At 40.5% G+C, this 26,678-nt stretch overlaps 1 protein-coding gene across 1 annotated transcript in view; it reads left to right on the top strand.

Annotated features, from left to right (window-relative positions):
• Positions 1-26,678, top strand: part of GYPC (glycophorin C (Gerbich blood group)) — a 37,415-nt gene that overhangs the window by 585 nt on the left and 10,152 nt on the right. The gene's annotated exons all lie outside the window — the stretch shown is intronic.

Genomic DNA, 26,678 nt, shown 5'->3' with positions numbered 1-26,678 from the left:
GTTTCAAGCTGTCTGTGTGTAACATGAGACGCAAGCCACAAACTGACAGTCTATATTTAAAGCCACAATGTGTTTCTGCTCCTGGAAATTTAGAAACACGGGCTTACGGACAAGCAAACTGGTTTCTTAGCAAGAGAGAGTACAGGAGGGCAAGTCCTCTGTTTGCGTAACTCCACATATTTCAGTAAATTTTAAAGGAGAGAATTTGGCCTGAACAGTCAAGTGAACACAGAGACTCAGCTGCAGAATGGTCGTGTTCATTTTGGTACAGTATTAAAAAGAAAGTGGAGGGAAAGGGGGGGTATTATCATTAGATAAGCTGGGAAAACTCTGAGGTTTTGGTGCCGCAATATATCCATGTTTTTTCCATGGTTTTAGTGTGATCTTTCCCATTTAAATTCAAGACAGCACTTTTGTTTTCTTTTTAATAAACAAACTGCCAATAGCAGAATTGTTTATCATGCCATGGTACCAGTTGTGAAGGCAGAAAGTGCAGACAGCACTGCCCAGAGCAGCCTGCAATTCAGGGTTTGATCCAGATATTGCTGCAAGGATATTTGTTCTGTATGGCTGTAAACACTGAAACTGTTTCCCAAGCTCTGAATGAGGCAGGCTGATCCATCAGAAAAGACACAGTAAGTGGTGTATCTGGAATTCCAACCAGCAATTTCTATTTACACTATTTGGTGTACACTTTTTAGTCCTTTTTGCAAGTTCTAATTGATAAGAAAGATTAGATGCTAACTTGATATTTTATTCTATTTCACCCCACAGTTTAGAATATTATAGCTTGTTTTCTGTTGTTGAGAGGAAAGAAACAGGCAGGTTAATTCAGGATTCCGAGGGTTTGCATTTGGAAAAGCTTGAGTAAATTACTGACGTTGGTGGTATCCAAGTGTGTCTGGGACGGTGGTCACAACTCAGCAAGGGTCCAGATCCAATTTTGTATCTCTAGTGACAGGCTTGGCCAAGTGACACATCTGGGGCCAGCTCTATAGTCCTGAATGCATTACAAATCACTTCTCTGAGAGACCCAGGTTGTCACAGGGTGCCATAGAAGGCCCTAGGGGGGATCTGGATGAGGAGTTAGTGCCTCATGGGGCCTTTTGTCTGTTCATAATGAAAAAAGGCTGATACATCAGGTTCTCTTGTTTTTTTCCAAAATCTGGTCAGGAATTCTCAGCTTGAGCTATTTTAACATCATATGATTGTCTGTGAAAATAAATGGTTTGCAATGCAGATAAAAGAAGTATTCTGTATGAAAAATAATGACAATATATTCTTTATTTGCCATCCTAATTTCCCCTACTGATTCAGCTGAAGGTCCCTGTACTTTGTTTCATTATGTCTTTGGTTGTTCTTTTTTTTTTTTTTTAAAACTACAAGGATCAAATTTAGAGTTTAAGAACAAACTTCAATTAGAGCAAAGTCTGATAGTACCATATTCCTATGTAATTCAAGCTTTGTTTTAATAATGGTTGAGGTTTTGAGGTAAGGTCTTTAGGAAAAGGATCTTATTTCCTAGTAAAATTTTTGCAGCTTTTTTCAAGAAATAACACATTGAAAGTTCATTGCATTGACAGGCACTGCGCAGCATGGACAGCAGATGTTTGCCAGAGAGGCAGAGTCACTGGGAAAACAAAATTTGCTTCATAGCCACAGTGAAAATCTTTGAGATGGGTATGAAAATGTATAAAATACCAGCAAAAACCTTTGACTATATTGGACATAAAAATTCTTTGCTGAGTACCTGCAGGTGAGACCACAGAGCAGCTTCCTACTGATGTAAACTGAATAGTGTTAAGTTACCTAATAGCTCATGTCCTTTGCTTATCTCCTTGTATTCACTCACGGCTGATAAGAAATTTTTATTCCTTCTATAAATACAGTGTAATCCTGGCAATCCAGGTGGGAGCAGGATAATGTTTCAGACTTGAAATATTCAACTCTGTGAACTCTGCAAATGTATTCTGCCTTTACACGGGGAGGTCACACCATCTAACCTTGGGCATTTTCCATGTCCAGCTTAGATATCCCACCAGTCTGAGTGGGCTGTCTATGTACAGAACAGAGGCAGGCAGACAGTGGTTCAACCTGCTGATGTTGGGGAGTGGGTGAATATTGACTCCACTGTTCATTGTTAATGGACATTTGTGTGTCACTACAATAAAATGGAATACCTAAGAAAAGAAGTTAAAGCCAAAATGGAGTTGGGCTTGAATTTTATTGGCTCAGATTCAATATAATATTGTGCTGTGAATTCCTTTTTGTTGTCATCTTCTTTCTCTTCTTCTTCTCCTTCTCTTCCTTTTTCTTCTTCTTCTTTTTCCTCTTCTTCTGATTTAAAAGGGACCTGGCCTGACTACAGGAATGTGAGTTTCTTGATTTTTAAATCCATCACTTCTAAATGCATCACTTTCTGATGATGCATTTGCTTCCTCCCACCTCTACTCAGATGTACAAGCAGTAACTACCTGACTTACTATGAAACCTGAGAAATTCCACAGGTTTGGCAATCTCTGGTCAGATGACGGCCTTTTCCCTCTTCCTTTTAGACTGCAGTGATCCTATTTTGAGGTAGCGGGAGAGCTCAAATGAGGTGAAGAACTCACACGATAAACACCACTGGGTCAAAGGTTCAATCTTGGGAGTCAGTGATCTATGCAAAGCCATCCTTACAGGTCAAAGGTGTTCATCCCCTTGGAGAAGGTGCTCTGCAACTAACGGGATTTAATCTGTACTCGGCATGCTGGGAATGTTTTATCTGAGGCCTCTTATAGTCCAAATACCAGCTGTCAAAGAAATTAGTGGTTAAGGAGAGCAACCTGTAAAGGCTTCTCTTCCTCATCACCTATCAGCAGATAAGGTCTTTCTTCTCGGTGGATAGTGAAGCAGTGTGATCTGTGCTATGTGGAAGAATTGTCCCAAAAGGAAAACAGGAAGCAAGGCTGGTCCTCAGCCCATACTCAGCTGCAAACAGAGGAAGAGGCTGAGAAACTGGATTAATCAAAGCCATCCTTTTGAGCTGAATGCACTCCACCTGCATTGCCAGCTGTCATCCAGCAGTAGCCCCAGTACAAGGCCTGTCCTGCTTAGGGGAGCAGACCCTGGTGCTGCCCTGTCCCACGAGCAGGAGGTCTCGGCTCCATCACGCCAAGCTTCTCTACCTACCCCAATAACAGTAGGGTTTCTGGGAAAATGACTCAGGTACATGTGGGTTGCCCCCTCCAGAGAGGCTGAGAGCTTTGCAAAGGTGGCCCCTGATACAGGCAGAGTGACTTATAGCTGTGAATGGGGAGTCTGTTTCTGAGAACAACCTTGCCCAATCTTTAACTCATAATGAGATATACTTTGGGGCTGCAAACTGGTCCTTTAAATGTTACTGGAGTAACACCACCTACCTTTCTCACAGGGCCTGTGAAAAGCCTTGAATTAACCCCATAAGCTTTTATTCATGTTATTCATGCCTTGGGAGTAGACATGATTTCATTGCCCTTAATCAACAGAAGCACTTGCCTGTGATAGTAACTAATAAATAAAAACAGAGGCTATTGATTATGAAAATTTGGTCTTCACTGTTAAATCTGTGAGCATTTATAAACAAGGAAGCCCATAGGTTATAATAACCTCTCATTCTTAGCATAGAAGTCTCAAAACATGTCCCACAAGCATTTATGTAAATTGAATGTCTCTGTTTGTATGTTTGTGTCCCACCAATGTGCTTATGAATTGGAAAATTTGTCTTTATACCCCAGGGCTCTCCTGACACCTTCATTGCCTGACATGTTGATATGAAAGTCTGGGAATTGAAAGGCTCAGAATGCACCTGAAATTTCAGTAATTAACTGAAGAAATGTTGGCAAACCGCTGAGATGGAGAGAACAGAGGAAATGTCGACCCAAATAGGAGTCTGCTGTTTTAAAATACACAATTCTCAGCATTTCTGGTCATCACTTTCCACAAAAAAAAAAAAGTATTTACACAGTAGATGTTAAGGACTCAGGTTATGGAATGCTATGTGCTTAAGCACATAATATTACATTAATATTAATACAATACACATTTTGTTACAGAATTCTGCAGTGTCTGCATCTCACTGCTGATACTGCTGCACCTTTCTTTCTAGGCTCTTGTGGAACATACCCTGTATCCATCACTGTTCAAGTGACTGAGTCCAATCAGCAAAGTCTTTTGTAAAACAGGCTTTCAGGACTGCATTCTCTAATGAAAGTCTGTTTGTGTGTCTGCTCTATGGAGTGCCTGTCTCTATTGTTGGGGAGGGATTAGTATTCCTATAGCATAGAGAAATTCAAGCCAACAGAGGGATCTGATTGTGCTAGGTATTGTACGGGCACCTCTTCTTCAAAAGACTACATCAAGAGGTAAGATTACAGGTAGCAGAGAAATGACTGCTTTCCATGGACACTGCTGGTGGGGCAGCTTTAGCTATGGAAGGAATTTATAGCAGCCAGGAGGTGGAAGTTGGTTTGATTCCAGAAGATATACTGGGGTAACAGCTCTTTACTTCCCACTCCCTAATTTTGTACTACATGCTTAGGAAAAAAACATAGCTCAGTAGTGATTTAGCAGCTGGCCTACATGTTTCCTACAGAAAGATCAGAAAACTTTTTCAAACAGCATTTAGCATAAGCAGGATCTTTTTTTACAATTTTTTACTTCACATACAAATTGTGATAGAAAATGCATGAAAAACTGGGGGGACACCAAGGTGCCACAGTGACAAAAATATATGAACACCTTAGGTGGGCAAGTATTCAGACAGCAGACAGACTGTGTTGTGTTTAGTTCTGAAAGACTTAAATTCCTAAGTCAAACAAATTTGAAAGTGTTACCCCAGTAATGAGTTGATGAAAAATTCACCAGCTTCTAAGCATTCTGAAAAACTTCTTGGTGAATGAAGAAAAGTGGCACTTGGAGAAATCATGTTTGGTTTACCTACAATTTATGAACATGGATGGAGAAGACTACTGTCTTCTCTGGGTAATTTATTCATAACCAATAACTCAACTGCATCAAGTAACAATAGTGCAGCATTATAACAACAGACATGCAGCTCATAATTTGTAGCTGAAATAAGGTCTGTACTCCTCTGTTTCTCGAAGAGTCAGCATGATCTAATTCACACCAGATTCCTATCTCTGCTATGTTAGCATGGAAATCAAATGCCCTGTCTGTGCTATGCTGCTCCCTTACTGCAGATGTACCTTGCATGTGTAGTTTCACCAATGAGACATCTGGCTAAGTGATTTTCCTCTTAATTAATCATCTCATATGCAAAGAAGGCCAGTTTCTCATATCTGCTTCTCTTCTGACATATGTTTCACCACAGGGTTCTTCCTGATGAAGCAGAAAACTTCACTTAAAATCTCAATGGGTTAAACTTGTTCTGCTGCACTGGAGTTTTAAAGCGATTTTTTTTTCCTTTCCTCTGCCTCTCTTTTTCATCTTAAGAGAAAAAAACAAATTCAGTTATTTCATGAAGGTCTACCTCTTTCTTCTTCAGATAAGCGCTGAAATGGAGTTAAGCTTTTTATCAGTAAGTTGCAGGGGGGCTTTTGAACACACCCTGAGACAGTTCCATGTTATCGTGAGTGATAAATGCCTATTTTACTGGGAACTGCATGTTTAAAATATCTAGTTTTATGAGGCAGTCCACACAATAAAGAGAGTGTGCAACAAGGTCACAGCAATGCAGAATCAGACATCAAGACCTTACATATGTGTAGATATTTAGGATTCCAGAGACTGTTTTACTAATACCAAACTAAGAAAAAGGGTTTGACTTCTGTATATATGCACATGTATAAACACACAGAGTGTATGTATATATGGTATACTGTATATTTGTATGCATACTTATACAAAGACATACATATATATATATACACACATACCACCCTTTCCACTACTTATATGGCTTCTGGGTGTGGAGCATTTTATTTCCCTGACCATATCTCTATTCACAGACCAATACCCACAAGCTCATGTTTCTCTTTCCAGATGATAGATTCCTTCAAAAGCAGCAGAAAAAATTAATAGAGTTTTGAAGGCTTAGCAGAGGAATAAATTCATTAAGAAGAAAGGAAGCAAGAGGATGATTAGAGCTATACGTAAAAAAGTTGCAAAACATTATAAAATATCATTTTCATATGATATAGTAAAAAAAATAGACTTATACAGACTATCCCTTGCAGATGTCAGATTCAGGTGTCTCTGCTGACCATAGGTATATACAGTCAGAGCCTGGCAGCTCATGGTGATACAGACAGTGAATCACTCTGTGTTTGGAATTTAAGCACCTACAGGATTTACCTGAATCCATTGAGTAGACTATTACAGGACCCATGTCCACATATAAACAAAGATCCAGAGAAATGCAATGAAATTTACTCAGGCAATAAGGAGCTGTTCCATATGATCAGGCTATTTCAAAGGGAAGAACCCCTTTTACGGATGAGTAAAGACCAAGTCTGTACTCTTCTTCAGGTAGTGAGTGGTTCAAGTTCAAACCTTAAGCAGGCAGGAGATTTGATCAGGTTTGTGTTCCTCTTGTAGCTCATCTGTGCTGGGAGAATTCGTTGCCTGCATCTTCAGGACAGTTTTCTGGAAACACTGGTCATATTAGGATATTCATACTGAAATAAATATTCTTTAAAAAATAACTACCCTTCTTTGGAAACAGAACACTTATGCAAAAATCAGTTCAATCATATAACATAATTCTGTGTCCACCTCAAACAGTTATGAGAAAATGAACTTATACTGGAATAGCTTTCACAGAATTGTTAGTCCAGTTTAACTTTTTTTTTTTTTTTTGGTAGGCAAACTTCTTTGTACACAAGAAAAATAAGCTTGTTTTCTTTGCAAAAAGCATTCTTAATAAGAAAAAAGCAAGATGCTTCTAGTCTGTTAATTGGATGCTTCAAAAATTCTGGTCACTTAAAAAGGGATGAAAAAGCAGATCTTTATGGCTGACTTTAGGTAAAACAAATAATCCTTATATAAAACAAAAAGCTCAAAAATCACTCAACCACAGGTGATTAAAGAGTTACATGTATGAATGAGTAGAGGCAAAAAAATATTTCTAGTGGATTATGAAGAGTTACCATGAAAATGCGGTAATTCAGGAACTCAGGAAACATGTAAATTTTCAAAAAATTTGATGTTTAAAATGAGACACTGGATTTTTATATTTTATTTCTATCTCCTGGGATGTATTGTTGAATTCTGCTTTCAAGATTTTCTTAACATGTGTCAGGGCTAGAAATTTGCCAATTTATTATGAAATTACTTTTTCAGTCAAGTCTGTTATTTCCTGAACCTATCATAACCAGCACTCATGAGCTAGTTCTTCTATCAATGGTTCATTCAAGTGTCATGAACACAGTCCCCTCCCTATCCAATAAAGAAAGCAGAAAATTAAATCCTTGATGTATCTGTGACTTCTCTCACATCTTCTCTTTCATTTTGTCCAGTTCAGTTATCCTCTCCACTTCCTAATCCTTCCTCTCTATCACTTTCTTAGCTCATGGGTAAAAGCTCATATCTGAACATAGGCCACACAGCTCCCAGTTGTTAAATGTCATTCCCTCCATTCTTTCAAGGACCTTCCATAGTCCTGCCAGTGGGAAGGAAGAAAAGAACAGGCAAGGAAGACATAAATTTTTCCCTGTCACCCTCTGGGCTGAGGCTGTGCTTCCTTTGGGAGTTGTCCCCTCTTCCACTCTCTCTCCCTCTTCTCTTCTCTATTAGTTTCTCTTTGCTCTTTCATGTTCACAGTTTGCTAAAAAAACAACACTTCCCCCCTCCAGATCTTTCCTGTCATCACACAGGAATTTTTATATACAACCTGGGACATGCTTTTTACATTCTGGATCACACAATTGGAAGAGTTGATTATTGTCTGTCTAACTTGAATTTCCATAATTACATCATCAGACTTTAATTTCTGGACTCTGTTGCCTAGAAATCCACTTTTCCCCTCAGTGAATTCACAGGGACTATTTTTAGTTTAAAAAAGCCTATACTACCAGTTACTAATGGCAATTAAGCCTTTGGTGGAAACAGGGGCATATACACAGGATTAGGCTGCATCTCTCCAGAAAACCCTGCATAAGGTGCTGTGAACACCCGGAAAATGAACTGCTACTGAGGACCAAGTTCCAGCTTCCCCTTTGCTTTGGGAAGAGGGGAAGTCGAGTTTTTTTTCACTCTATTTCAAAACCACTCAGTGTGCTCTGCACACTGTTGCTTTTCCTGTTACTCACCCTTTATCCCTGCTCCAGTCATGAGAAGAGTGCAGTGAATAGCTTCTGCTAACATCCAACACAACTAAGAACACCACCAGCTCAGGGAGGAGAAGGCCAGGTTGGATGGGACCTGGCCAACATGGTCTAGTAGAAGATGTCACTGACCATGAGGGTGTGGTTGGAAACAGATGATCTTTAAGGTTACTTCCAACCCAAGCCATTCTATGATTATAGGATTCAAAGGGTGCTTTGTAGGTCCTTCTTATGAAGGTTGTGTCCACCTAATGGGAGGAAACCAATTCTTTGGAAACCTTGCTGATTGCCTTTGGCACTTTACCATCTCCCACTGAAAGCTGTCTTCTCTTCCATCCCCAGAGCTCAAGAAATGGCTAGTGACTGGACCCTTGATCATCCTTAAAAAACTGAAAAATCACCTTTTATCTCCCCTTTTGTAGATCTATATGGATCTGGTTCCTCAAGGCACCTCTACTGTGCTGCTTACTTGCCCATGCACCTCATCATATCTCCCCAGCTAACGCTCTCTCTTTCTCAAGTTAATCATCCCACACCCTGACCCAAGAACCCAGATCTCATATCGACCTGCTGTCCTGGAGGACAATTGAGATTACTTCAAGTCCAAACTATCGCCAAAAAGGCAGTGATGCATGGTGACTTGGCGTGGCAAGAGATGGAAAAGATGCTGTTGTATAGTCCCAGAAAGAAGCTGTTTTCTGCATAGCCTGGAGCCTTAGCTGAGTCTTTCCTCTGTTTCCAGCTCTCCAGATAATGTCTCCTTGCTACTCATGATTAATAGCAAGCTCTTACCAGCTTTCCTCTCACATCCTTCCCATTCCCTCCTGACAAAATACAGTCTTCTTCATTGCAAAAATGTATCCTTTTTGCTTTGTTTAGTCTGTAAATTTCTCAGGACAGAATTTATTTCTCCTTCCATCTCTTTTCTAAACAAAAATCACCAAACCATTATTTGACACTTCGGTGCTCATCATTAGGGGCACTGACCATATCTGTCTTCCCAAGTTACCTCATCAAGTTGCTGACTCTGGACAGAGATTTAGGCCTCCTGAAGCATAAAGGTAAAATATAAAAAACAATCTTAGGTATGACATCAACTGGAAATGCATATCAAGGGTGGAAGTACTTTAGGGTTTTCTCCTTGAAGATATTTCCCCCCTAAATATATTTACTTGTATTCTCTGAGATAGTCTCTAGACTATGGAGATCAAAGCAAGCTGGAAATCCAGCAGAGATTTTTAAGTGCATTAAAGGTAACGTGTTTCAAAGCCACATGCCTGAGCATTTAAGTACCATGGAAGAAATGAAGTAGTAGGTGGTAATACATGTAAACATGATTGTTCTAATCTTCATACTTTTCAGTTTGTCAGAGCTTAACTGTGCTACAAAGAGCCAAAATAAAGGATGCTGTGTGCACACACAGACACACAGGAGAGCATAAAACCCAAGGATACCAGCCAGCTTTGGGTTTTCCTTTTTAGACACATTTCTGATCTTGTAAGTCATTCACAGCAATAAGGACGTGGATTTACCAGACTTATGTGGAACCTGGCAAATCTAAGCATGGAGTGACTGCTTCTTGGAGATTTGAATACAGAAATGTAATTCTCTGCTGCAGTTTTTTGTTTTTTTTGCCAAGGTAGAGAGTATAAAATGCCATCCACTACAAAATAGTGGCACTTTGTAAATGACTGTATATTGTGAATATATATATAGCCAGACTTTAATGCTCCTCACTTAGCAACTGAGACATTATGGAAATATTTTCAGGTGGTTTCACAGAATAAAAGTGAGACAAAATGAGACTATTTTTCTTTTTATTACTCCTAAGGAAATGGGAACATATTAACAAGAAGTATCCACCAGATCTAACCCCTTTTCTACCATAAGTCTTGGTGCATGTTTTCTGATCAGTTCTAGCTGTAAACAGAAAGCTTCATCACCTGAGATCACTTGAGGTCCTGGCATGTAAACAAACAGTCGACCATTTCTATCTCTTCTTGTTTCTGCAGAGCTTCTCAAGAGATGCCTTACTTACTGCAAGTTATCATTGTATTGCCAAAATCAGTGCTGTTGAGGTACTTGTACCCTGGAAAAAGACTGTTCATATTGATTTTATTGGACTTTGTATCACATTTCAGATCCTAATTTTTTAATATTACTCTGCTTGGCTTAGCTCACAGCAGCCTCAACTACTATCACCACAGATTTTAATGAAGGCAAAGAAATCATCATCATCATGGCTAGGCTTCACGAACGAAGATTTGAGAAGGGCTCTACCCACACTTGCTACAAGCGCACTGATGGCTAAAAAGGCCAATGCGAGATAGACAAGTCCAGTTGCAGAAGGCACAGCAGAAAGACTCCCCAGGTGATACAGACGAGACGCGATTCTTTCTGCGTTGTCTTTTCTCCTCGAGAGTGATCCTGCGTGTGTTCTCAAAAGCAGCAGCAGTGTTATAGATGGTGTGTCTCCAGGCCTCCCGATTGGAGGCCAGGGTAGACCAATGGTGATGATCAATATGGCCAAGGATGAGGGATTGTTTCAGGCAGTCCTTGTATCTCCTCTTCGGGGCTCCTCTCTTGCGGTAGCCAGTGGTAAGTTCCCCATAGAGCACGATCTTAGGGAGGCGGCAGTCCTGCATCCTGGAGATGTGCCCTGCCCAGCGCAGCTGTGTTCTCAGCAGCATGGCCTTGAAGACAAAGAAATGTATCAGTGATAGCTAGAGCTCTTGTACATAACACTATTGAAGATGGGGGTAGTGGGGACAAAATAGAGAAAAACTCTGCTCCCTATATGCTTCCAAAGAAGAATATTTCTTGGTGACTCCAAATTCTTGCACACTAAGAAAAGATGTCTGTGGATCCTGAGCTCATTCTCCCCGTGGATTAATGATCCATAAGGGACTCCTTGTACCAAGGAGAAGTAAATCACCCCTCCTGCTTTTGGCAGGCAGGAACACAACTAGAGAGATAAATGCTTTTGCATTTCTCTGAACTTTGCTGTTGCTCCTTGGTAAAAGATTTCCCCTTCTGGAACGCATTAAAATATGTGAATCTCTTCTTCCTCCTCCCACATTCTGTGTAAGATGCTTAATCTCTGCATCCTGGAGACATAACCATTTGTGAGCTCGAAACAGCATGAGCTGCATCCTTCTGTTCTTGCAGTATCTCCTCTTATTTCCTTTGCTTGAGATGAATGAAACCTTTCATTTCAACAGCATCTGACTTGTGTCAGAAGGTTTGTGACTGCAGCAACAATGGGGTGGCAGAGAGGCATGTAACTGTTTAAAGTGTGTCATTGCTAAATAAGTAAAGATCAGCTTTGAGCACGGGGAAAAGTAAGAGGAGGTACAACTGCATGACACTGTTTCTGAGAAAAAAAAATGCCTCCTGCACTTCTCCCCCCTACTTCTCTCCATGACTTGCATTTCCTCTAAGGGAAAGGTCATGCCTTCTTTCCCAGGCTGTTACAAGCCTTCCCCAGACAGGAAGCATATCCTGTGTCCTGTTTTCTCTAGAGGCCAGTAGCAGAGCAGATGGGAGCATAAATTCCACATTGCTGCTTCTACGGTGCTGCTTTTAAGTGACCTGAGTACTGAATTGCTGAGTAAATCTCCCTCCCTCTCAAACATGGTGCAGCCCCAGGGCCCTGCAGAGCCTGGCAGCTTCTGGAGATGGCCAGAGTAATATAAGCTACTCCCTTTGGAGGTCTGGATGCCTATTTTTGTCAGATGTAAAACGGCAGCAGTCATTGGTGATGACAGGGAACCACATGTTCTGTAATTAAAGACTGTGTCTATGATTTATTCCACAGAAGAGGGGTGTATTTTCCTCATTGAATGAGAAAAAGGGGCTTGGAAACTGGAACATGTAGCACGTTCCATTTTGCACCTAAGTGATTTCCTTCACAGCTCACACCTGAGAAGAAGCTCTCAAGCCCTAAGGGATCAACCCTCCCCCATCATGCCCTGCTGTCTGCAGCACAGAGCAAGGCCTGGGACTTGTGCATGGCTGAGGGAAGTCTGCCAGGGAAAAACTGATAAATGCTGGTGTTTGGCTTTGCAATTGATTTTGTTTTCCACTATTAGGCACTTCAAGGTAACAGCTTGCTGTCTGTGGACATGAGCATCCATATCCCTAAGAGGATAATTTCCTCCTGCTCCCCTGTCCCTCCTTCAGGCCCCCACTAAATATATCCTGGATGAGGGGAGATGTAGCAAGAAATTCAAATTCAGTCCCTCGACAGGAGTAAAGCCATGGCATACCAGCTGTGGTCAAGGGCCATATGTCTCTCCAGACTCCCAGGGCCACACATATCTGTCATTTGCATTCCCTATCCTTGCTGAAATATTCTCAATCCATCTTCTAGGTAATGGGATTTGAGGCTGATTTTTCCCATGCTTTGTTTCACTGCCATTGCACAATGAAGTGGTGTTGTGGCAAAACCAGAGCTGCCTGTGTGTCCTCCTTGACCCTACCAGCTTCTGTTAGGTTACACCAGTATTAAGGAGAAGAGACTTACCAAGGGGCACTGCCACCTCTTCCCATCTGCTACAGAATCCGTGACAAGTGATGGCCAGCATGGGTTTAATCCTGATGGCTGGATTTTCTTGACTAACCAGGACCTAAAAGCTTCTTTGGCTCTGTCCATGGAAGTACTGTACAAAGCATGGAGTCATTGGTCCATCTTACCCATTAGAGCCAGTAGCAGATGCTTAATGGAGAGTTAAAGCACAGGGTAACCATCAAGGGATCTGAGGAATGGGAAATTCTTGAGCCAGAATTGGTAATTCAGTGTTTAAAGGGTTGCCTTGGAGTATAAAAGCTTTTGCATTTACCAGAGTTTCTCATATGAAATACTTTAACCTCCTGCTCACATCCAGACTCGGCACTTGGCAGGACTGAGCCTTGCTTTGCCCTCTTCTTGAATTAGCTCTTTTAACTTATAGTTGAAGGAATTCAACCTTCAGAGCTCAGCATTACTGAATGCACAGCTGGTAGCAGGGAGCAGGGCACTCCCCTGCCCAGTTTCCCCAGGTAATCCCAGTGCCTCCGGGAGCGTGTGACCGTGACTTTATCATTTTATCCCTTCCAACATCCAGCTGTGCAGCAGCTGCCCACCCAAGCTATGATAAATGCTGTTACCTGAAGCCAGCTATGCAACTCAGCACAGCGTAAGGATGCCAGGCAGGCCTAACCCCTGTCTGGGAATGCAGTCAGGATAGGGAATGTCACTGCCACTCCTTCTTCCCTCCACAGGTAGCAAAGCTCCTACCTGCCAGGTAAAAATGTCCAGTGGAAGGCTTTAAGGAGGTAAAGCCAGGCACTTCTTCATAAGGCATATGCATCTCCTGGGCAGCATTTCTTGCTGTCTCCTAAAGGGACTCTCAAGGGCACAGAAGCTAGAAAGACAAAGCCTTAGAGCTTCTGCCTGTGTGTTTAACACTCATGGGGGCGGCAGGGGAAGGGGGAAAGACTACCATGTCTCATAGAAATAGCCTAGTAGATTTAGAAACACAGACATTCCTTCTGGAAGAAGGAATTAAATTTGACAGAGAAACCCTGTAATACTGTGGGCTGTTTTATTCACTTCTTTAAGTTTTCTATTCCATCTATATAGGTGGAACCAAAAAATGCAAAAGGGAAGTGGGCTTTACTCCTCTGTCTCATAACAGAGGCATACTTGTGTCCAAGCCTTGCTCTGGCATGAAGTACAGCATAGTTCCCCCAGAAATAAACTGCAGCTCACACATATCTCAGGGTGGAACTTGGCTCTTAAACAAAATTTAATGGGAGTCTGCTCTGGCTGAACTCTCCTTATGACTTCATATTTTCCAGGGCTGTGCTAGTGATGTTGGCTTGTTCATTTTTCTTTTTTTTTTTTTTTCGTTCTCCTTATACTAATAGGTGTTTCAGTGGGATAACTTGACCTTAAGACACTGTTCCAAAGCAAACCTCTCTGGAAGCAATGGTAAATAGTTTGGATATGCTATACAAGTGCTTTGAGAAATTTGCAGGCTCTCTCGTGAGTGCTTGAGAAGGCAGATTTTTGCAACCTGTTAGGCACCATCAATTGGTAAATTAAATTGGAAAGCTGAAATGCAGAGAAAGTGGACAGAGGCTATCTATGATGTTCCTGGTCCTTGCTTCTATTATGTTTCTCATATTCATCGAATGGAATTTTTAAAACTTTCTCCATTGGCCCTACTGAGCAGTTCGGATGTGTGAGAGAACCCACTTCAAAGGGGGCAGAAGCAATGCAGTGGTGAGAGCTTTTGCAAATCCCACCTTGTACGTGTGCCACTTGGTGTTCCACATTGTGTACTTGGACAGTGCCCTGCTTTGAGACTGAAGGGTCAGCAGTGACCACTGCTGCTGGGCCACAAAGCCTGATCACTCCTGATTCAGCTGTGGAAGAGCAGCATGCCCAAATGAAGGGAAGTACAGGGTAACAGTTCTGCCCTAAGGTCCTTATTTTGACAGCTGAGAGAGGGATCTTAGTGCATTCCAGTATATTCTTACACAGGGAATACCAAGCCCAACTTTTTTCATGGCCTTCTAGAGCTACTGCAGTTCAAAGGAGTCACTGGGCTGTGAATATCTGGACTTTTCTTTTCTGCTCAGAGCACCACTGAAAAGAAATCTTCAGGTTTAACCAGCTGTTTTTCTCCTTATGCTTTTCTTCTGGGAGGTTTGCTTTTTCTGAGTGTAGATTTACAATGTATTTCACTCACCCAAAAGAGCATTCCTGCTTTTTGCCCTCTCTGCCTGCACCTAGCAAACCCCTCCCTATTAACAGATAACTGGCTGTCAGACTACATGGTGATTTGGATCAATCTGCTTATTGTAAATAACCTCATATGGTAAATAGTAAATATAAGTAAATAAGTAAATAGTGAACGGAGGAAGGGGCTTTCCTTTTGGTTTTATGCTGGATCAGCTTGGAAGGAAAATGTTTAGGAACAAGAATGCCCTTTGCTGCAGGAATGTAGCAGCCAGCTCAAATCACAACAATTCACTCACAGCTTTCCTGCATGTGTATTTCATATATTTAGGAAAGGAGCAGCCCAAAGGCTTTACAGTAAGTGATAAATAAGTTGGTCAGAGAAGTACCATAGCAAGCATTTGTTGCTATTGAAAACTACTAGACCATATTTCTCTGCTTAATGACACACATTAATCCTCCATTGAAATATCCAGGGCTGTCCAAGCTGAATCTGGCTTTAAAGGTTTAAAATGCAGTCCAAAATATAAAAAACGTAGCATTCTGATCAAAGAAAGGAGCTGAAAAAAGTCTCAGCAATGTTCCTTTGGTTTTTAATTTGCTTTTTAAACCACTAAGGATGTCAGCTACAAGCTTTGAAATGGTTTCAAAAACATGCCATTTTATTAATTGGTGACCAAAATATGAATATTATCCAAATACCCACTGCTAGTTCTGTTTTCAGTCCAGTTTTCTAATGAAATGAGTCTTATGTGTTCCTGCTGTCTATCTGTCTGCTTAATCATCTGTTCATCCATCTGTCACTTCTCATCAAGAACTTCTGGATCCACCAACCAGTTTCAACCAGATTTTAAAGAGAAGCAGAAGTGTCAGAAATTATAATCATTCTCCAGGTTGTATGAAAGTCAACACTTCTACAGAGAGCAATTCAAGTGAACAGGAACACAAAAAGTTTTCCTTATTAGGAGATAAAATGAAATAAAGTTCTTTTATAGTTGGGAATGTAGTAGCATCAAGTTTGGCATGGTAAGTTTTCTTCCATAAGCATGACTGCAATTTAACAGGCAAAACACAGAGAATAAGACACCATTTAAGCACCTACAGAAGACATCCAGCCCTTCTGATCATGGCATTTTGAAAGCTCTACAAAACAAGGCTCTCAATGCCTTATAGCAAGGCTAAGCCTTCAGAAAAAGCTTAGGAAAGGGATGGTTAAGTGCTAACAGTAATGGCTGGGATTTATTTTCCATAATTATAGACTCTAGAAAGCTGGGCTTTTAGTTTAAGCTATTCTAGATTTGTTTACTGGTTAATGGGAAGGAAATTCCCACACCATACTCCAGGATTCACCACACCTCTGTTGAGGCTGAATAGATCTTCTGGAAAAAAAGGCATGTCAGAACAAAACAGGACAGAGCAGAATGTTCCAGTTGCAAGAGACTCACAACAATCATCTAGGCCAACTGCCTACTAGTGTCCTCTCTGCATTACCTATGGAGACAGCTGAGATCATACAGATTCCTTTCCAGCATTCAAACATCTCGTTAGGCTGGTTGTTAGCTTTCCACCTATATGGTACTTACCATTCATTACTTACCAGGCACTTACCAGTACTTACCAGGAGAGAGGAACATTAGTAAAAAACTGTTAATTAATCTCACAACTTAAGTCTTGTGCTGAAAAACATTCAGTATATGGTTTCAATGAAGGTCCTTTCCTGTTTAGCTGTTAATGTGTTCAAGATGCTATTTGTCAAACAATACCAGACAACTGTCCAAAAATAATACACAAACAAGCCTTTTTGTATTTTTTCACTCTTTTTAACAATTATTGCACAATCTGTCCAGAATTGCTCAGATGAATGATAGATGGTAAAGAGGTTTTGCTAAAATTGCTCAATTTGATTCAGACAGTTTGGACTGATACGTAAATGCTTTTCAAATAATAAAATGGGCTTTGTCTTTAGAGCAGATATGCAAAAGAAATACGCATATTCACTGAAGAATCCTTGGAAAATACAAAATGTTGTTGCCCTGAGCTACTATTTGCCTTGCAAGTTTCTAAGGTGTTTCAATATGTTTTATTTTCTTTGTTTAATATACTCAATATTCAAAGCATTTGGAAGATTGTTTCCATTACAGGTATCTCCATTAATAACATTAACCTCGTCAGTGCTCCAGGGAAGATCTCTTTGTCCCTGAAGAGCATATGCTAAACATCCTGACATTTCCACTTGCAACACATAGTAGAGAGTGCCTTAGGCAAGAACTGGTGTATGAGCTGGATGTAGCTGAATACAATTCATATCAAATAAGTCAGTGGATGGAGCACAGAGAATTCTCATTTCTAAAAATTATCACCTCTTGGACTTCTTTGCTACAAAATATTGGGAGTGGGAATGAGACACAGAGGAAGAAAACTGCCCATGTTGGGAAAATGATTATACTTTTCTAAGGATAGGAACTTGGTGCTACATTCTTTGAACTGTTACAGTAATATCTTTGTGCATGACTGCAGGCTTACACCAGATTTCAGGTGATTTCTACATGCCATCACCTGTAGCTTGATCACATCACCTCTAATTTAAGCACAAGGTCAAGCTTTTTCATCTCAAAATGAGAAAAAGACATTTATCAGCCTCAGTAAAATAACCACCATGTTTCTATCCTAGCATGTCAGTGTTCGGTAGAGAATCACAGAATATGCTGAGTTGGAAAGGTCCCACAAGGATCATTGCGTCCAACTCCTGGTTCTGCACAGGACCATCCCCAAGAGTCACATCATGTGCCCAAGAATACCATCCAAATGGTTCTTGAACTCTGTCAGGCCTAGTGCTGTGACCACTTCCCTGGGGAGCCTGTTCTAGTGCCCAACCACCCTCCAGGTAAAAAACCTTTTTCTACTATCCAACCTAAACCTCCCCTAACATAACTTCAGGTCATTCCCTTGAGTCCTGTCACTGATCACCACAGAGAAGAGATCAGTGTTTGCCACTCTTCTTCCAGTCACAAGGAAGTTGTAATTTCAGTGAGGTCTCCCCTCAATCTCCTCCAGGCTGAACAGACCAAGTGACCTCAGCCACTCATCATACAGCTTCCCCTCAAGGCCCTTCACCCTCTTCATTGTTGTCCTTTGGACACTCTCCAATAGCTTGATATCTTTCTTATATTGCAGTGCCCAAAACTGCACACAATATTCAAGGTGAGGCCACACCAGTGCAGAGCAGAGTGGGAAAATCCCCTCCCTCGACTGGCTGGCATTGCTTCTCCTCATGCCCTCTCAGGACATGGTTGGCCCTCCTGGCTGCCAGGGCACTGCTGACTCCTATTCAACTTGCCACTGACCAGGACCCCTGGGTCCCTTTCCACAGCACTGCCTTCCAGCATCTCATTCCCTAGTCTGTCCGTACCTCCAGGGTTGCCCCAGCCCAGCTGCAGAACCTGATACTCCTTTGTTGAACTTCGTATGGTTGGTGATTGCCCAGCCCTCTAATTTGTCAAGGTCTCTCTGCAGGACCTCCCTGCTTTTGAGGGAGTCAACAGCTCTTCCCAGTTTTGTGTCACTTGCAAACTTGTTCAGTATCCCTGTAGTAGTCCAGTGTCCAAATCATTTATGAAGATACTGAAGAGAACTGGTCCTACAACGGAGCCCTGTGGAACCCCACTGGTGACAGGTCACCAGTCTGATGTCACCCCATTCACTATTACCCTCTGTGCTTGATCCATGAGCCAGTTGCTCACCCACTGCGTGATGTGTTTATCCTGCAGTGTGCTGGGCCTTTTTTCCAGAAGGACACTGTGAGAGACAGTATTTAAAGTGTAGAACAAGCTTTCTGCCATCAACAGAATCAGTGAAACACTCTTGGTTTTGGACTTATGCCTCTGCCCTCTAAATCCCATCCTCCACATACACTGACTCGCTGCCTCAGCAGCTCCCCATGGGGAGGGGAAGCACCTTGCTGCAGCTCCTCTGGATCTACATGCGTGATGGCTGAAAAGCATGTGTTCACTGCAGAATTGACTGCTACTAAACAGAGCTTTAAAATGCTGAGCCCTCACTGCCTTTCCTTCACTTCTGGACTACTCTGGTCTACGTTTTTTCTCCAGTCTACAATTCTCAAGACAATTGAAGCAAAGTCCTTATCTTTGTCTTCTTTGCCTTTAAAAACAGTTGGAGTTGAATAATGGAGTCAAAACCTGTGAAGGTTACAAGGACAGCCTGGTAGATAGCAGGAACAGAAAAAAAGAATGCAAAAATGCTGTTGAATGTATTTGATGGAAATATTTCAAATACTAACAAATGGTTCAGACTGTCTTAGTTAGGGGAACTGACTTTAACTAATGTTTGTTTTAGTGCCAAATCCATAAATGCTTAGTGCCATATCCATAAAAAGAGTATGTTTCTAGTGAAAACTAAACCCTAATCTTAAGAAGTAATTAAGGTCACAAAATCAAGCACAACAAGATTGAGAAATACAGAGATCACCTTATCCTCTTATGGCACGGTCGAAAGGCCTGAGAGTCAGGTCTGGTAGACCTGTTAGTTACAAATTAAAGGCTTGTCTTGGTAAACAGTTACAAGCAGTTTAGCAGTTAAGTTGTCTTGCTGCATCATACAACCATTTACCAAGGAGCTGGGAAGGAATTATCATGTCCTCCAAGATCTTTTGGCCTTGACTTTTCACTAAAGGTTCTGGCTCAGATTTTTATGCTTATGTTTCTAACATGCAAAGTTTAGGTCAGCGGAATGTGCTGCTTCCATGCACTGTCTCTCAAGAATTACAAGTATCAGTTAAAGGTTGTCAGATGGGCTTTCACTATGCCCATAGTCAGTTGCTTTGATTGCCTATGAACACCTGCAACATTTGCAATGATTAATCAATTAAGCCAGGTACTCCTTTCTGTTTAGCTTTGATCTCAGTGAATGAGCAAAAACCTGTTTTGTTCCCATTTTGATTCAACAAAAAATGACTAGGGTTTCGAATTGTTGACTTTGGAGGAAAGTCAGACAGAAATTATTTGACAGATTCACTGGATATTTATGTTTCTTTCAAAACCTTCCCGATTATAAAGCCCTCAAAAGCAGTACTCTGTTCTGATGAAGAGGGAAGAGGTGGGAGGAGGAGAGACACATGTAGGAAAATGTCCTGATCATGGCCTGTACCTTACGGATTGATTCATACCCCCTTTGTCATTTCTTCTTCAATGAAGCAACTCCAGGTCAATTTATCTTCCCCAGCAAGATGTTGTACATGAGGTGGCTTTGATGGCTGTAGCAGAAAGATGTAAATGATGGCTTGGTTGCATTAACATATTTCCATGGAAGAGTAAAGAACTTTTTGCAGTGTTATAACTATACACGAGACTGACAAAACAGGACACAACTTACAAATTCCCATATGCACCGTTTTTTGAAATAGATTAGACCTTCTTCCAGGTCCTTGCACTTCATGCACCTTTGTTCTTCAGACATCAAGCAGCTTTCCAATGGGATCACAGCAAAAACCAGCCACCATACATGAGCAGCAAGTGCACTACTGGGTGGTCCTCGGTGCCTTCCCACATCTCATCTCTAAAGACAAGATTTCTGCAGCATTCTTTCATGAGCTTCATTACCCACTTGCTGAGGGGCCCCAGAGCAAGGGAGGCATCTCCTTCCTCTAATTGCTCTCTGCTCTGAGCTTATTCTGCCAAACCTGAAACCTTCTCACCCTTCCTGATGCTTTAAGCAGAGACAGAACCATCTAAACTTTTTTGCCAATTTTTTGCTGTATATTTACATCAGTGTGAATACACAGGACACATCAGGAGGGAGCATGGGCCTACAAAAATGTCTCTCTCGAGTATTGTGCTGTATGGGAGCTTTAAAGTTGTAACATTTATAGTACTTCTGAGGGAGAATTGCTATTTTAATGCTCTTACCAGATGTACTTTGCTTAATTGTCATAAGAATTGGTGGTGGGTATTCAGCTACTCTGAGCAAAGCAGCTAAAGTCTCTAGTAACTGCAAACTAATTCAAAAAAAAAAGGAATATGTGTTTCAAACTAGTCCAGGTGGAAGGGAAAAGGGGAATTTGAGGAGGCTGTCACTTCTTTTGGGGACTAAACATAAAAGTTTCATTTTTACTAAAATCTGTAGGTTTTTTAGATTATATAACCCTTTAAAACACAATTTTCTTCCCTTTTAAAATTTGATAAGGTTTTTAAATTTCAAAATATAGAATATCTCTTCACTTTTAAAAGATCCTTATTATCTTTTAACTTAAAATAATTTCCCAAGTTTCATTAACATTTTCTCCTTGTCTCTCTTATCATTAAGGGATATCATATGATTACTTTTTGACAAGATGACTTTTAGTGTATCTCTCCATCTCTGATTTTCCCTAAGACCCAAGGGCAATTCAGCTTCATAAAAGAAGGAGAAACTGTGTGAGCAAAGCCATTACTTCCTCAAACATTGTAAAACATATTTTCTCTTATTTACTTTATAATATTTTAGAATGGATTAAAAAATATTTTGCTGACACTGTATACCAGAATCAAATGCAAACTGCCAAAATTATGTGGCAATCCTAATCTAATTAAACTTATTTCATAAATGCTTTTTATCCTCATTATATTACGAAGTGTCAAAAGTCAAACAGACCTTTGTTTTATTTGAATGAAACTGTACTTTGCTCAGAATTAATGGGAAAGTACTTGCTAGCTAGAATAGCAAGAGAATTGAGCCCAGTGAATTTTAATTTCACAGATATTTTTAATCTGCATGATTTACCTTACATTTGCAACACAGGCCATTTACTTCCCCAAAAGATCATGTGGTTGTTGTTGTTATATGTCACCATTATTGTCCTTATAATAATTTAGTATACAAATGGAAGCCAAATTATTCTGTCTCTTTTCCAGATTGACAGATGAGAAACTGTTCCTTAATTTTGAAAGAACAGCCTTGATGTGTTTCATTGTCTAATGGGAGATGGTGATGGCTTTTTCAGCAGAATATGTCAAATTGATGGGTTCAGGCTGATGACCCTTTGGGATAAGAGATGCCAGCTCTGGCAGGGCACTGCAGACTTACTGGCAAATATTAAAATAGGTAATGACTTTTTTTTCTTTTTTAATTCAGAAAGACCTCAGTGAGATGCATCTGATAGTGCAACACAGGCCAGAGAGCAGCTTGAGCAATTAACATATTTCTAACATGAAGTTTTCAGAAGTTGGTTTGACTCATTTTTAGACACGCAGTTGCAGTGAACCAGTTCTAACTCTAGCTTGTAAATTAAATCAGTGTGCTAAGGTTAATAGATTAATGATTTTCTCATGAATGCAGTGTGTTGGCAAGGCACAAACATAAACCGAAGGGCAAGTAGGACATACCACAGGTGCATAAACAACAGAGGTGTTAAGACTTCATTAGTTCTTTCATACTAAATGTGTGGTAAGAAAAGTCTTGCATCAGTGAAGACAACAGGGACATATTAAGACCTGCTTTTACAGTCAAGAGGAACCATGGCTGCAGAAGAGCTTAAAAAGAACAAAAAGAGCCCCTGGGAAAGGAACAGTTATAATTAATACATTTTTATATACAGAATATTTAAAAAAATAAAAATTGCAGTAATTATAGTGAAGGTTTTTAAAAGTTCAAAAGCTTCCTGGTAGACTCTGTATATTCCACAATGCCCTCAGAAGTTTATAATGTTTTACTGAACCCACTGTGTGACTTCGAAAGCCCTAGGAAGGAAATGACTGCCTTAAGGAACTCAGCCTATCATTCACATAAATTGAATGAATTTCAAGCACTTCTTATGGAATGAACAGGTACATCAAGAGAGAAAATGGGTTGCCCAAGAAAGCACTTAAAGACTTACTTGAGAGCAATTTAGCAGCCAAGGTTTTGTCTGAGATTGTAACCGAGCAGTTAGCAGTGGAGTGTCATGATAAGAGATGGCTGAGGTTGCTAAGACTCAAAAGCACAAGCTTGTGGGTAGCAGAATCCTGAAAGGCAGGAGCAGGAGCAGTGCTACCTGACTGCTGTCAAGTGGCTTTGAAAACTGTGCTGTAAAAGCTGCTCATCACACATAGATATCTGCATACTCAGCTTGACAAACCCACTCCAAAACTCCAGTATCACCCACTGCGGCATGGGAATTGTGACATGAGCTGTAATCTCAGGCTTTCCTTTCTCTGCTCAACAGTACCAGCTTTAGTTTGGAACTTTATCTTAGGAAATTATAGAGACCTTGATAAGTTTGGGGTAAGGTCTATGTTATCACATCAAATTGCCCGTGTGGACTACACAGCAGAGATTTGGTGGCATCCTGCAGGATGATTCCCATGCATTCCTGTCAAGTGGGCCAGATGGGATCCCTTTGCAGGTACAGCTTTCCTTTCATGCCTTTTCCATGTGTAAAGTCATAACAAGCAAACACATAGGTACTTAAATTTCTAACTGAAGTGCCAACTGCAAAACCGCTAAGGGTGCAAATAATGCATTTTTTTCTGGAAACTCTTTTAGCAGGCAAAAACAATGCCTGAAAATCAGAAAGCTTGAAGCTCTCTGCAGGTATCTCTGTGTATCACTGACAGTAACCACCGAAGCACTTAAAAGTGTTCTGCAAGTAATAGGATCTAAACTCTGAGCTTTCTATACTGAAGGGGAGAAAGTATTTAGGGAATGAACATGCCCCTTTCCATGAATTCCCGTCACCGTGTAAGTTGAATGATTGGTCAGTTTGAATGCCTCAGCATGGTCCGGCCCCTGAAGTAGCTCACTGACAAGTTTTATAGCTTCATCAGGATTCTCATAATACTTCATGTTTTCCTTAAAGACCTGTTTCCTGGTGTCACAAAATCATGCCAAAATCTCACTTTTCATCTCCAAAGCGCATCTTGTCTTTGGTATTGCAAAGAAAGGCTTGAAAGTACTACTTAAATGAAACTCAGATATAAAAGTAAGGATAAATGAATTAAAAAAATTAAACTATTTTAAGGACCAGTGTCAGAATTTTTGAACAGGAAGTGATTTATGGTTTTTAGTGGTTCAAATTTGCAATTTCTAGAACAAAATAAACTATTACAACTGCCAAAGAAGTGCATAGTGTAACTAGGAGAGCACTGAACCTCAAACAAGTGCTGGACCTGCCTCCTTCAAACAAGTGCTCCTCAACCAAAATGAAATAGAATAGGTTTAAAATAGAGGGGGAAAGCCACCAAAATTCATAAAAATCAAGTTTGGTTGGAAAACTGAACCCAGAGGAGATGGTTTAACAAACTTGCCAACAAATTTAATAGGAAAAATTCACCACTGGCGACCTTAACATACAAGGTAGTTGTGCAGGTTTTCACCTGTGAAGCAAAAAGACAGAGATCTCCAGTATTTAAGTCAGGCATATTCCTGGGACTTTCAGAGACTCCTACCTTCTCAGCAGGATGTGATTGATGAGAATGAGACAGGCAGCAATTGTTGGTCTATTGTAAAAGTTCCTTATCTGTAAATTTATGGGCAGAACTGGAATTTGATGAATTTCAGGTCATGACACAAAAGCATTTCTTAACCTTCATTCTTACTTTTAGAAACATATTTTCTAGCAACAAACAATTTGATTTGTATATTCTATTCTTGATTTAGTCAACTCATTCTGATGGCCAGAAATTTTATGAAAACCAAGTTTTTCCACATTATTTTGATTTCTGTGTGTCATGGTAACCAGTGGCAGTAAATAACAATACTGTCTAAACACTTTCAGGACCAGATTGTAGCTGGACAAGGGCCAGCATAACAGTGAGAGGAAGCTTTGCAAGGACAATTTAGCAGCAGATAACACAAAAAATGTCCTTGAAACAAAGGAAAATAATCAGAACAGGTGCAAGAGCAGCAACTGAAACACAGACCTCTGAGCACTCTGCATAGGAAGAAGAGCAGAATAAAGAAGGTACAAGGCCAAAGCTATTGTTGAGCTAAAAATTCCATCAGTATGTTTGATATCTTTTCTACCTCAGAAAGTGAAGATTCAGTCCTATAATAATGCAGTGTGTTTCTTACATGGATTGAGTTTAGAGAGACCATGCTGAGGTTCCTGGCCAGCCATGGATTCCCTCTGGACAGCCACTGCTGTCTCACTCCTGCTCGAGGAAGAGATTCTCATTTCATCACACCTGCCTTGCATGTTCCTCAGTCATGTTTCGTGAAGGGTGGTGCTGCCTGAATCTTGAACAACACTGATACTTTTCACCCTTGCTTATCAATATTGTGATGAATCACATCACAATCACATACCATGAATCATATAGCTATTTCTGGACAAAGTGAAATTTCAGAGACTTTGAGAGAGGGATTAAGGGTGTCTTTGTCTTCTCCATCATCATTGTTCCTAAACCCATCTGGGGAACAGACCTTGGAAACGTCTGGGCATTGGTGGTAGTTGCAATGTTCTGACACTCTGGATGATGCAGCAAAAGGATGTCTGGGGGCACAGCAAGCCTTCTTTGTGGTCAAAAGTAGAAACACAAAGGAGTAGTCAGATCCTCGTGCTTGCAGTAAAATGAGAACTGTGTTGACTGAAGCCACATCACAGCGTTAGCAGGTTGCTGAATGGCACAGCATTGTGAGGTTAACAGATCAGTGCCAGCTAAACAATAGCTAAGATGAGTCCAGAACTCTTTTGCAAACTTAAAAAGCACAGTATGGAAATGAAAACTTTTCTGCAAAGTGATGATACCGTAATCCATTATCAAAAAGCACTGTGGTAGAAAGTACTAGAGATAAGGCACTTACTTGTTATCTGAGTCTGAGAGGAACCTGGGAATGCCAGGTAAAAGCAGAGAGTTACTCATAAACCTTTTTATAAATAAAGGGATACGAATTTGATCTGGAATTAATGTTTGTAAGCAGGTTGTGTAGCTAGGGAAGCACTTTAGAATTCACCTTCAAGTATTTGATTGCTGTAGTGGAGCCTGGTTTTTTGGCATGCAGTATATATTTGGTGCATAAAGAAATACAGAGCAGTATGACCTTGAGGCAACTAATCTCTTCTAAGGCACATGGGTTTTGAATGGACATAGACATAATTAGAGTTTTTAAATTACACAAGGCATGCTCGATCTTTTCATCAATGTATAGATGGAAGAAAGTGTGAGAAGGATCTCTAGGGGACAGAAAAGAACTCCTGCTTTTTAGAAAAAGCTTCTCCCATGTTCGGGAAGAGGTGGACCTGTTGAATCTCAGGTCTCCTCAGCTTGTTGCAAACTGATATGAGAGTCTGGTCATGAGCAAGGAGAAAACTGTTAATTTTGTCTTAATCTGAATCATATGTACAGATTTAGCAAAAGGAGAACCAAATATCAGCCATAGTGCTACTGCTGAGTTTATAGAAAGATTTGGAATTAGATTTTTACCTTTTCTAGACAACTTTTCTATCTACTGCATTTACCAAAGGGAAATAAAAAGGAATTCTCACATAAAGTTCTGTGTCTTGCTTGAAAACCAGTATCATGTAGAATTATATAAATGGTACAAAACTAAACAAAGAAATTAGAGTCCAGTCATAAACCTAAAGTAGAAAAACTCCAGGACTACAGGGGCTGATACTAGTGGCATGAAATAAGGCCCCAGAAAACAATTCCAAATTGTACCCTGTCAATTAAGTTGGT

This window comes from Myiozetetes cayanensis, unplaced genomic scaffold (genome assembly GCF_022539395.1).
Source record: "Myiozetetes cayanensis isolate MyiCay16 unplaced genomic scaffold, myiCay2020 scf9, whole genome shotgun sequence".
Lineage (NCBI taxonomy): Eukaryota > Metazoa > Chordata > Aves > Passeriformes > Tyrannidae > Myiozetetes > Myiozetetes cayanensis.
This window is presented reverse-complemented; position numbering and strand designations above follow the sequence as displayed.